A 13726-nucleotide genomic window follows, 5' to 3' on the forward strand; every position below is an offset into this window, starting at 1 on the left:
CTGGCCTCTGTGAGGACAGTGACATGGAGTTCTCACATCTCAGCTGTAGTTAAGTGAACAAGAGCAAACAGATGGCACGATATACTAGCTCCTCTGAACTAGAGAATGGAACAGAACCATGGAGAACAGAAAGATGAAGAAGCAGATCTTTTAAATCTGTGCATTTGAAATATTGGGAGAAGAATCTGAGCAAGGAATTGACCAAAATCAACGTATCAAATGATTTGAGAATTGAACCATGCTGTGTAATATTACCCAAGTTTCAAATTGGATTCCCAGTAGCACAGAAACAGAGCAACCACACTCTAGCACAGAAAAGACCCAGAAAACTAAATTGACACTCCAATCATAATACCTCTCAAAATGGGCTACAAAGTGTACTCTGATTTAGAACTGGTTGACTGCTTGATAAAACAGAAAAACTAAATAAGATTCAGAGAATCATAACAAAATATTCAACATATCCTAAATATAATACCTATTGTATCAAGAACCAGAAAAATCTCAACTAGAATGAAAGACAATGAATGGACACTCATACTGAGATGGCACAGATGTTGGAATTATATAACAATTATATAATTATATAACATTATATATAATTATATAACAGCTTTCATAAAAATCCTCTAATAAGCTATCAAAACCCATATAAGACAAATTAAAAAAGAGAGTCTAATCAAATACATGGAAGATGAATAAACAAAATGGCAAATGTTGAGATAAAAAATAAATAAATAAATAAAATAATTACTGGTATAGTCTCAAGAGCAGAATAAAGATGATACAAATTTAATATCAACCAATCAAACTGATCCAATCTATTAACAGAATCATTTATAACTCATTTTTAATTTCTCTCTTTATTTTAAAGAGAAAAAGAATGGGTAAAAAGAAGTAATGTTTCAAAGGCCTGTGGAACAAAAGTATGAAAAAAAATTTCTAAAGACTTATAAGTGAACATACTTCTAAACAATGCATGGGTCAAAGAGGAAATCTGAAAGAAAACTAGATTTTTTTTCAACTGAATAAAAAATTAAAATCCAATCTATCAAAATCTATGAAATGAAGCTAAAGTAGGAAACTGAAAACAATTTATGAAACTACGTGCTTACATCACAAAAAGGATGTTTCTAATATGTAATGTAGACTTTCTCCTCATTAAACTAAAAACTGAAGAAAAAAATCAATTTAAAGCAGAGGGAAAGATAATGTAAGAATTAAGTCAGTTAAATTGAAACCAGAAAAAAACAACAGGAAAACCAATAAACTAAAAGTTTGTTTTTTAAAAAAGAATAAATAGCAAAAAAAAAGAAGGAAAAAAAAGGGAAAGACAAAAATCAGTAATATCAGGAAATAAATAGGAAGTATCTCTTCAGACCCTGCAAATATTAGAAATTAGGAAGTACTGCAAACAACTCGATACCCACAAATTCAACAATTGAGATGAAAAAGATCAATTTCTTAAAAAATGCAAAGTACCCAAACACACTCATCCTGTATACATTAAATTCAAATTTTAGTTAAAACCTTCAAAATCAGAAAACTCCATGTCTATATTGTTGTACTGGTGCATTCTACAAAAATTTTATTTAAGAGAAAAATAAAATTAAATCTATACAATCATTTCCCCCCAAAATAGAAGGGAGAACATTTCCCAACACATTTATGTGGTCAGCATTATCCTAATACTAAAACGAAATAAAAAGAGAGCAAGTAAAGAGAACTATAAACAATATCTCTCTTGAGCATAAACACAAAATCCTAAACAAAACATTAGTAAAGCACACTAAATATTAAATAAATAATACAACATGACTAAGTGGCGATTATTGTAGAATATAAGTCTGCTTCAATAATTGAAAATCTATCAATGTAATCACCACATAAATTTTTAAAGAATAAATTTCCAAAGAATAAAATCAACTTATGGAGGAAAAACGTGACAAAATTCAACACTCATACATAGTAAAAACCCTCAATAAAACAGGAATTAAAGGAAATTTTTAATCAGATAAAGGGAATCTAAAAGCACAACCTACAGCTAGTATCACACTTAATGGTGTAAAACTGAATATTTTTCCCTAAAATCTGGTGAAAGAGAAGACATTCATTGTCACCACTGCAATTCAACATAGTACTAGAAATCCTTATATGTTTAGTATGGCAAAAAAAGGAAATCCAATACATACAGATTAGAAATAAAGAATGAAAACCTCCAATATGCAGGTGATATAATTATGTGGAAAATTCCAAGGAAGCTATCAAAAATATAAAACATATAAAATCCTCCTAGAACTAATTAGTGACTTTATCCAGGTCATATGATATAAAAGTCAGTCCACAAAGGTTAATTGTATTTCTACATACTATCAAGGAATAATTGGGGACCCAAAGTAAAAACAATACCATTAATATTTAGTTATAGTAACAAACAATGTGAGATATGTGATGGAATAGATACAAAGATCAATGGAACAGAAAAGGTACTCCAATTTTGATTTTTAACACAGATGCAAGAATAGTTCAATGAAGAAAGGATAGTCTTTCCAACAAATCATGTCAGAACAACTGGAATGCCACAAGCAAAACCAAATCAAAATAAACAAATAAAACTAGACGTATACCTCATACCCTGTAAAAAAATTAACTTAAAATGGAGCATAGATCTCACTTTAAAAATTTTAAAGCTATAAAACAGAAAAAAAACCCCACAGATGAAAATAGTCATGACTTGGGACTAGACAGTGTTCTTAGATATAAACAGCACTGTCCTTAAACAAGTAAAGAATTATACACAAGAAAAGAAAAAAATAAACTTTATCCAAACAAAAGAATTAAAACCTTTTTTTCTTTCTGAAAGATCTCTAAAACCTTTTAAAAGACAAGTCATAGACAGAGAAAAATATCTACAAATTGTATATCTGAAAAAGGACTTATATTAAATGGTAGAAAACTAAACAATTTAATTAGAAAATGTCAAAATACTTTAATAGACCCTTCATCAAAGAGAAAATAATAATGACAAATCGACACATGAAAAGAATAAATAGCAAATAAATAAATAAATAAGAAATCATTAGCCATTAGAGAACTATAAATTCAAGCCAGTTTGAGGTACTAATGCTCCCCAACTACAGCGGCTAAAATAGAAATACTAGCTATATGAAGTACAAAAGGGCAACTGGATCTTTCATACTTTGCTACTGAGGATGTAAAATAATACACATACTCTGGACATCTGTTTTGCAGTTTCTTATAAGGCTAAACATACACGTCTCATATAACCTAGTAATTATATTCATATGAAAACCTACACCTGATTAAATATTTCAGGTTTATCTGTAATAGCAAAACACTGAAAACAAGGAAAATATTCTTCCATATATTAATGAGTAAATAGCCTGTGGTATGATTATGTAATAAAAATTCACTAATTAAAAGGAATGAACAACCAACATTTATAAGAACTTAGATTTCAAGGACATTATATGAAATAAAAAATCCAATCTCAAAAGATTATATGCTATGATTCCATTTATATGATATTCCAGAAATGAAGAAACCCAGGCTTACAGAACAGATCAGTGATTACAAAGGATAAGATCTTATATAGAAACAACCTTAAAGAATTTACACATGTGAACATGTGTGTGCTTATATGCACAGATTAGAGCTAACAAATGAATTCAGCAAAGCTGCAGGGTACAAGATTAACACACAAAAAAAATTTATTTCTTTATAGCACCAATGAACAATCTAAAAAGCAAATCAGAAAAGCAACTCTATTTACAACAGCCCTTAAAGGATTAAACACTTAGGAATAAATCTAACCAAGGAGATAAAAGATGGGTACACTGAAAACTACAAAATAATTGCTGAAGAAACTGAAGAATTAAATGTATATAAAGACATCTATGTGCATGGATAGGGGAAAATACATAGTTAAGAAGTCAATATTGTCCACAGTGATGTACAGATTGAATGCAAGGCCTACCAAAATTCTTATTTCATAGAAATGGAAAGCCAGACAATCCTCAAGTTGATATGAATCTGCAAAGTGTACCTGAACAGACCACATCTTAAAAAAGAAAAAGGAAACTGGAGGACTTACACTTCTTAACTTTGAAAATTACTACAAAGCTACAGCTAGTAAAATAGTACGATACAACATACGAACATGCACATAAACCATTGGAATAGAATAGCGAGCCTAGCTTTATTCTAACCCTCATACATATGGTAAATTGATTTTGACAAGGTGCTAAGTCTACTCAGTGGGGAAAGGATTGTCTTTTCAACAGATGATATTGGGGGAGTCAGATACCCATATGCAAAAATTTATACCATATACAAAAATTACTGGTGAACACTTAGAAGAAATCACTGGAGAAAAACAACATGACTTCGAATTTTGCAAAAGCTTCATGGATATAACACCAATCGCACAGAGAGCAAAAATAAATAAATTGGACTTTTTCAAAATTAATAACTTTTGTACATCAAAGGATACTATCAAGAAAGCAAAATGTCAGCTTATTGAATGCAAGAAAATATTTGCAAAATATATATCTAATAAAAAATTGAAATTCATAATATAGAGAGAACTTATATACTCAACAACTACAACCACCAGAGCAATAAAATACCAAACAACCAGCTGAAAAATGGGCAGCAGACTTGATACACCTTTCTTCAAAGAAGATTACAAATGGCCAAAATGCACATGAAAAGATGCTCAACATTATCAGTAATTAGTGAAATGCAAATAAATCCCATAAGATACCGCTTCAGACCTACTAGAATAACAATAATGTTTTTTAAAAATGGAAAATGACAAGTGCTGATGAGAGTATAAAAAATCTTGGATCCCTGAGCATTGTGAATGGGAATGTAACATGGTGTCGCTGCTAAGAAAAATAGTAGGAGGGTCTCTCAAAAATTGAACAAAAATTAACATATGTTTAGCAGTTCTATTCCTAGGTATATACCCAAAGCAATTAAAAGCAAGAACTAATTTATTTGTATATCACTGTTCATAGCAAAAGAGAAGCACAATTCTTAGATGATCCCACTTATATGAGGAAACTAGAATAGGCAAATTTATAGAGACAGAAAGTAGAGAAAGGATTCCCAGGACTTGGGTAGGGAGGGAACTTATTGTTCAATGGGTATGGATGTTTTGGTGGGGATGATAAAAAAATCTTTTAGGTGTATATAGTGATGTTGGTTATAAAACATTTGAATGTAATTAGTGCCACTGAACTAGACAGATACAAAGGATTAAAATAAAAATTCATGTTAAATATATTTACTGCAATAAAATAATTAAGAAAAAAGTGCTCACACAGATGTAAATTCACTTTCAAAATAATTTTTCTTTAATATATTTATAGTTCTCTTGTAAAGAATATATTCATACTTTGATGGTACTAGAGTGTCTTTAAAAATTATTTAATTCAGGTCTATTTCTTTGTAGGTTTTTGTAAAGTGAACTTTGAGAGGCATGAAAGGATAAAGTTGAAAAATCTAGCTGCCTAGATGTGGTTAAACTTTTTAAAAATATACTTGTTAATAGTCAGTAACAATTCCACCACAGTCACTTCAGTTATGTAAACAATGTAGCCTGTGTGTCATTTCTATTAATTTCTACATGCCTTTTGCAAGCAACGTTTGCAAAGATAATTGCTTTAAAGAATGGAAGCTGCATTTTGCCAAAAGAAGTGAAATAAAACAGTAGAAATTTTATATTTTCTGCAAAATGCCAAACTTATGAATTGTGGGCAACTTTAATGTTGGTTGTCAAAACTTGCCAATCCTTCTGGACACAATGTGTGATTGGAATTTGCTTGTTTTTTAAATTTTTTTTTAAATTGAAGATGTGGGGATCAATAATTTTCCATATTAAAATGTTAAAGATTTTTAAATACTAGTAACCTAGTATTGATTTTATAACATCAGTGGTTTTGTTCACTAAAGACTCAAATGGGGCCTAGTTTGACGAGTAATAAATGTAAAATATCTGAAGTACAAATAATTCAGCAGGCCAAGTGTCATTGGAAGGGTGCACTGTCTTTGTAAGACTTAAATTATACCATGGGGCTAGAGTTGTGGCTCAGTAGTAGAGGGTTTGCCTGGCATGTATGAGGCCCTGGGTTAGATTCTCAGCACCATAGATAGATAAGATAGAAGATAGATAGATAGATAGATAGATAGATGAAACAGAGCTGTAGTAACCAAAACAGCATAGGATTGGCACCAAAACAGGCATGAAGATAAATGGAATAGAATAGAAGACACTGAGACAAACCCACACAAATACAGTTATCTCATACTAGACAAAGGTGCCATAAACATACACAAATGTGGTGTATGGGAAAACTGGAAATTCACATGTGGTGGAATGAAATATAACCCCTCTCAACCTGCACAAAACTCAACTCAAAGTGGGTCAAAGACCTAAGTATTAGACCAGAAACCCAGCACCTACCAGAAGAAAAAGAAGTAAAAATCAATAATTAATAAATAGGATGGCATCAAACTAAAAAACTTCTTCATAGTCAAGAGTGTGATGAGAGAGCCTATGGAATGGGAGAAAATCTTTGCTACCCACACGTTAAGACATTAATTTCCAGGATATGGAAAGAACTCAAAAAACTTAACAAGAAAACAGCGCAATCAATAAATAGGCAGAGTAACTAAACAGACACTTCTCAAGAGAAGAAATATGAACAGTCAAAAAATATATGAAAAAATGTTCACCATCTCTAGCTATGAGAGAAATGCAAATTAAAACTACAATCACAATCACCTCATTCCAATCAGTATGGCAATTATCAAGAAAATAAGTAACAATCAATGTTGGTAAGGATGTGGGGAAAAGCGTACACTCATACTTGTTAGTGGGACTGCAAATTAGTGCAACCACACTTGAAAGTAGTATGGAGATTCTTCAAAAAATTGGAATGGAACCACCATTCAACCAGTTAGACCACTCCTTGGTATATATCCAAAGGAGTTAAAACCAGCATATTACAGGGACATCAATGTTCATAGCAGCACAATTCACAATAGCTAAGCTATGGAACTAACCTAGATACCCATCAACAGATGGATAGATAAAGAAATTGTGGTATTTGTGGTATGTAAACAAAATGGAATTTTACTCAGCCATAAGGAAGAGTGACCTTATGACATTTGCTGGTAAGTAGATGAACCTATAGACAATCACATTAAGCCAATCCCCCCAAATAAGCCAATCCCCCCAAAAAAACAAATATTGAATGTCCTCTCTCATATGTGGATGCTAACCCTCAAAGGGGCAGGGGTGGGAGATAGAAATTCAGTAGACTAGACAAAGGGGAATGAAGGAAAGGGACGGAGGATAGGAATAGGAAAGGCAGTAGAATGAATCTGACATATATTTCCTGTGTACACATGCACCACGGTAAATCTCAACATTGTATACATTTGCAAGAATGGGACCCTAATTAGAATAAGATATGTTCCATGTTTATATAAATATATCAAAATAGATTCTACTGTCACTTTTAAATACAAAGAAAAAAGAAAAAATTTTAAAAAGAAGTTATGAGGCTTCAATGTAAAGCATTTAAAACAATATTTGGCAAAGAGTAAACATATATGAGTCACTTTTCATGAGGAATATTTCTGTCCACTTAACACTAAAGACTGTTTTAGATTAACACTTAAATCTTCAGTCTTTTCTTGTACTTAATAAAGCTTTACCACCAATGCATTTTTCTAAAGGCATCCTCTTTTTCTCTTGCTGTAATTTGTTTATTTGAGGATAAACTTTTCTCCACATTTCCATATGCTTTCCATGAGTGACTGTGCCATGGCTCCTATTTTTTTGTACCCATGCAACAATCTCTGTTTGCAGTGTTGTTGTTACCCGTTGGCTGTGCCAAATAAACATTTTACCAGACACTACTGGAATAATTTGTTTATTTCTAGATTATCTACAAAGTTAAAGTTTTAAAAGCTTAGCAATTATCAACATATCCAGAATCTGTCATTTCTTTTGTTGACTTTAATATGCCAGAAATCATAGTTTATGGGATCTATTTGCCTCCTTTAACAAAAACATTTCAAGGAAAACCTGTATGAAAATGATTACTTTTACTTCTTTTTCATCATAAAACCTCTAAAAGTAAAATAAAGTCTGGTTCTTGTATTATTTTTTTACTAACTGAAGAAAATTATATAGCATAGACTATATCACTAATAATTAGTATGTTCTTGGATTTCAGCAAACCATGGAAAATTATAATAACTGCATTTTTTATACAGTCATGCACCATATAGCATCATTATAGTCAATGGTAGTCCACATATGCAGCAGTGCTTCCATAAGGTTATATTGCCTAGTAACATTGTAGCCATTTTAGTTTTTGTAAATATATTCCATGAGGTCACCATGCAAAATCACCTGAAGACAAATTTCCTAGAACATGTTCTCATGGTTAAATGGTATTTTAAAACATATAACTGTATATTTTAAAACACATAAATGTTTTAAGATAATTTTCTGGAATATTGCTAATCATGTCTTGGCTATTCTTTTTGGAAAAATCTCTTGAAAGTTTTAACCACTAAAATATAACTTGAATCCATCATGATTACGTAAATAATTTAAAATATTTTCTTCTGAAAGCAAAGAATCATTAGTGTTTCTCATTTGGCATGATTATTTCTATATTTGTATAAACTTATTTGAAAATTGGAAGACTAATCTGTGAAGTCTACAAAAAATTTCAAGCATCAATGCTAAATTATATCAGAGAGGTGTCATCAGGAAAATAAGATTTATGAAACTTAATTTTGCCTCAGGAGAAATGGATAGTATACACATAAATTCATTAATTCATTCCAAACCATTCACTGCAGACTTCCTGGAACAGCTTTGTGTCACAGAGCATCACCATTAGAGACTATATTCCTTTACAAAGATAGTGTTGGCCAAGAAGCATCATCCCAATAAATTGCAGTTAATGGAATTTCAGGACTGGGTGTACTAATTTAATAGTTGTTAACATACCTGTTTGTTCTATACAAATGGCCTCTTTTCTATCTCTCTGAAACTCTCTGTAATGGAAATTTTTCTGCAAATATCTCTGCCCCCATATCATAAGGCTTAAGTTATCTCAAAATTAGTACTTATTTAAAGATATAAAGTGCTTTTGTTAGAAGGACAGAATTATTAGAAGGTATTAATACTTTCAGATTGACAAAAGAATCTTATTTAATAAGACAGGTTATTAATGCTTTTACATTTTTTCTCATCTGTCTCCTGAATCAATGAGTATATTTTCCAATCAAGCACTTCCAAAGGAACTTACCTCAACATTCTAAAGTCTATATATGTCTAACCTAAGGCCAACATCATACTAAAGAGAAAAACTGAAAGCATTTCTTCTAAAAACAGAAATAAAAATGTTCTACCATGTTTAATTATGCAGCATTTTCAGAAATTATTCCCGTTTTTTAATTAGCCTAAATACCTATGAATGGCATGCCTTGCCCTGCTTCAGTTCAGAGAAACAATTAGAAGCAACTTGTTAAACATTGAGAGCTTTTAGCAACACAAATGTCAGTGTCTTTGGCTTGTCAAAGGAGACTAAACAAAATAAAGAATGCATAAGTAAATCATCAGAAGTTTTCCCAGCTTTGAAAACATTTATTTAGATCATTTTGAAAGACTGAAACAGCAAATGAGTTCTTTGTTGAGTTCAATTTTTTTTTCAGTCTAGATCAAGCTAGAGTTAACAGCACATAGCAATTGAAATGTATAATTAAGAATACATATGTATATTATGTGGGAAATACTTTGACCCAGAAAAAAATCTCCAAAGCATATGTGTAGTTTCTGTACTAGGCAGTCCTATGGGCAGATCTGCTCACTACCTAGACACCTCCAGTGGAGTGATAGAGTTGGGAACATGAGATAAGGTTGACTCTCCTCCATTTGGTCTATTGCTAGATGAATGCATATGTCCACCCAAAGACAACAAGATTCAAGCAATAACTTAAACAAGGGATGTGGTGGTAAAGTTGAAGGAGGATAGAGGAAGATTTGTGGGAAAAAAATGAACACAGTTTAAAATGATTAATCAGAGCCTGTTGTGCTCTTTTCTAATATTCTTCTTTGGAAAATTAATACATTTCCAATTCCAGAAGAATGATAGAATGAATAAATTTTATAAACTATGAATTTTAATAAATAGTGAACCATTATAAGAACCTGTGTTTTCATTTCCTTGATATGTTTTAACATTTTTAAATTACAGAAATAAAAATTTATTCATAGTGGTGGAACTTTTATGATGCAGGGATTTTCACCAATATTGCAGTTTATATATAATTCATTCATTGCATCAGTCAGTATTTAGTCAGAAGACAGAAACTATGTCATTATTGATATAACTTATAATTAAGCTATTATTTAGTTAGCTGAGAGATTAAAAGAAAGAACAGCAAAAGGTCATAAAGGGAGCAACTAGGAGTAGGTAGTACTTACTACCCGCTGGGGAACAAAGGTAACAGGTCCAAGGAGTGGCCCTGGGACACCTAGCAGTGTATGTGAAGTCAGCTGACAAGCTTAGGTGAAGTTATGTCTCTAAGGCCAGAGAAGAGCCTATGTGCCTGTGACTGGGAACTCAGAGTTGAACATCAACTAACTCTTATCTCTAAGAGAAAAGGATAAGACCAGTTCTGGGGTACGGAACAAATTGCAAACTGGATTCTGCTATAGCCTCTGAAGGAATTGCCACATACTAGGATGCAGCTCTTAGGAATGGCAAGTAGCTAGAAAGTAAGCACCCAGGAAAGTTCCTTCCCCCTCCTCCAGGCTTAGAGACTGACCTTGCACCCACTATTGGCAGAATTTAGGGACAGACTTCCAGTATCAGAAAGCAAGTACAGACAGTGAGATTGAAGTTGAGACAATAGTTTAATTAGTGGCCTAAGTCACCTAATACTGACAATATTTAAAATAGTTATACTTAATTAACTTAATAGACTCCAACAAAATGGTAGAGTTGATCTTTTTCCTCATACTACATTATGAAGCCTGAAATTCTCTTCCTCTTCAATTTTAAGCATCTGCATCTTTTCCATACATTTAGTTCAACATCATCACACCAATAATCACCTAGCAAAGCACCCTTTCTTCCATCTGGGAACTCCCATAGCATTTTTTTCTGACTCTTTTGTGATACCACTTTCCACTGTATATTATGATTGTTTAGAAATCTCTTTAGAGCTCCTTATAAGAAGGAGCTTTGCTAATTCTTCTTCTTAGCATACTGTCTAAAGAGCAGTAGGTGCTGACAGAAGAACTGGATCTTTATTACCAGAAGAGAAGGAGCCAAATTCCTGCAGATATGCAGCAGGCATTCAAAGTGGTTCAGCTGATTATTTTTAACACTAAGCCTCTAAACTGTGTTGGGACTGAAAGGAGATAGTGGGAAAGAAATGGGAGTAAAGGGCTACTCATAGGCTAAGAAGCACTGTTACAACATTGCACCCTGTTATACTTACAGAGGAAAATGAACTTGCTTCTAATTCAACCTGTAGAGAGAGGGAAATTTGTACAAGACCCATCCTAATTTGTATTCGTCCTGATGAGATTACTTTGTTAAACAAAGTCCAAAGGGATAAGGATGAGAAGAAAATATCTACAAACCATGTGGAAAATATAAAGTGTCATTAGATACTAAAAGAAAGAAATCAGCATTTGAAATATGAAAATGACAGCAATGACAATGTCATAATGTCACAGAATGAGTTATTGAGAAGATTTCTAAGTTATAAATTACTACCACTATTTGCCATCATTTCTTCTTTCTCACATGCTTTTTCTGCTTACATTCAAAATATTAAAATGGTTTGAATCATCGCAAAAAAAATATTTTTTTCATTCATTGATTCTACAAATATTTATTAAGCTTTTTCTAGTTACCAGAATAGCCTTAGATACGGGCAAGAGAGTTGTTACCCCAGAGCCCATCCTTCACAAATATTTGATTCTAAGGTAATATTCAGGGTAATATAATATTCAGAATCATATTCTCTCTATTATAGAATTGTAGAAATTAAAGATTAAAGAAGACTTAACTGATAAATACATGATTTTCTGAGAATGTACCAAGTCTTTGAGCTGGGAGGCAGAAAGTTCTGCATCCTATTTTATATTTATTCTTTATCAAGAAGGAAATAGGACTTAAAAAGATTGTGAAAAGGTTTTCATGTCCCTTGTTTGGTAGACTGAGATAAAGAGCAAGGATACTTTCCAATATTCAGAATTCTCAGAATTAGTAAAATCCTAAAAGCCATGTTTAAAATGTTTAACAGATTTTTTTTTGGGGGGGGGGAGGGGGAGTCAATGACTTGGAAGATTCAACAGTTGCACAAAATCAAGATTGCAAGTGTAATATTCACTTTACCATGGAGAGGAAATAGAGGGCCCTGCAGAGCACTCAATTTGGCTTGAAATTTCTTTTGGTTAGCAACAAAAATATTTGTTATGTTAGAAAAGTAAAAGCAGCAGTATAGATTATTTGCTGATCTTTTCACAAGAGGCACTCAAACTATTGAGTTTAAAGATATTTGGTGACTGCCATTAGAATTGCAGAATCAACACACCTAAAAAAATGAAAGTCCATCTCCAGAGATTTTGCCTACTCAATACAACCCAGTTGTTAAAATTCCTTAAGCAGAAATATAGAATATTTGATACATTTTTAAAATGCAGGTTTTTCACATTTCAGCATATGTGATATTAGAATTTGGCCTTAAAATATTCGGTATGCTTTTTGTTCATGAAAATTCATTTTTTCCCCTCTTTTTTTCTATCTTCCAAAATAACATGACACTTTACTTTCTAAGTCTGGCTTATTTTATTTAGTAGGAAACCAGTAGAGTTTGGGGAATATAGGGAGGGATAAGAGGAGAAAAAGAGGATGTAATGGGCAATGAAAGTGACCAAATTATTTTATGTGCATAAGCCAATATATCACAATTCCACTACTGTGCATAATTATAATGCATAAATAAAAAATTTTTGGTATGCTTTATTCTCATTTCAATGGTTCATTTTGCAGCTGATTATTCTCTGAACATAAAAAGTTATGGTACATGACTTAAATACAAACAAAACAATTCTTTTAAAAATTGATTATTATTAAAAATACATGGCTAATTTTAAAGCAAAAAAAGGATATTTTGTGAAGAGAAAGAACAAAGCATGTTTTAAAATTTTAATCTTTTAGATATTTAATGATTGAGAATCAAAATAAGATGGAAACAGACACATAGCTGTGTAATGACCAGTGGAATGCACAAAAGATTAAATACATCATCCTTTTTGTGTAAAATTACATTGCAATGGAAAATACAAGTACTTTGTATGAATTTATGAAGCAATTTTTTACATTAGCCAAGGATTCCATCAGTAAGAACTGAGTTGGTATTTAAAATATCAGATTAAGGAACTGGTATTTTTGTGTAAATGAGATAACCCATAAGTGAAATACAAGATTGTGTTTTTAATATCCTTAATATATCATGAATGGAGTTTAGTATAGAAAACCAGAAATGGTAGAACTGGTAGAAAATGGAAACCAATGTAACATTGTATTTTGTATAAAGTTTCACCATTTCCTCTATTGGAAACTCCGATTTTTTTGTCTATTTCTAGAATCAA

This window comes from Marmota monax, unplaced genomic scaffold (assembly GCF_021218885.2).
Source record: "Marmota monax isolate L192 unplaced genomic scaffold, Marmota_monax_Labrador192_F-V1.1 WCK01_AAM20220418_F8-fsc00091, whole genome shotgun sequence".
NCBI classification, from domain to species: domain Eukaryota; kingdom Metazoa; phylum Chordata; class Mammalia; order Rodentia; family Sciuridae; genus Marmota; species Marmota monax.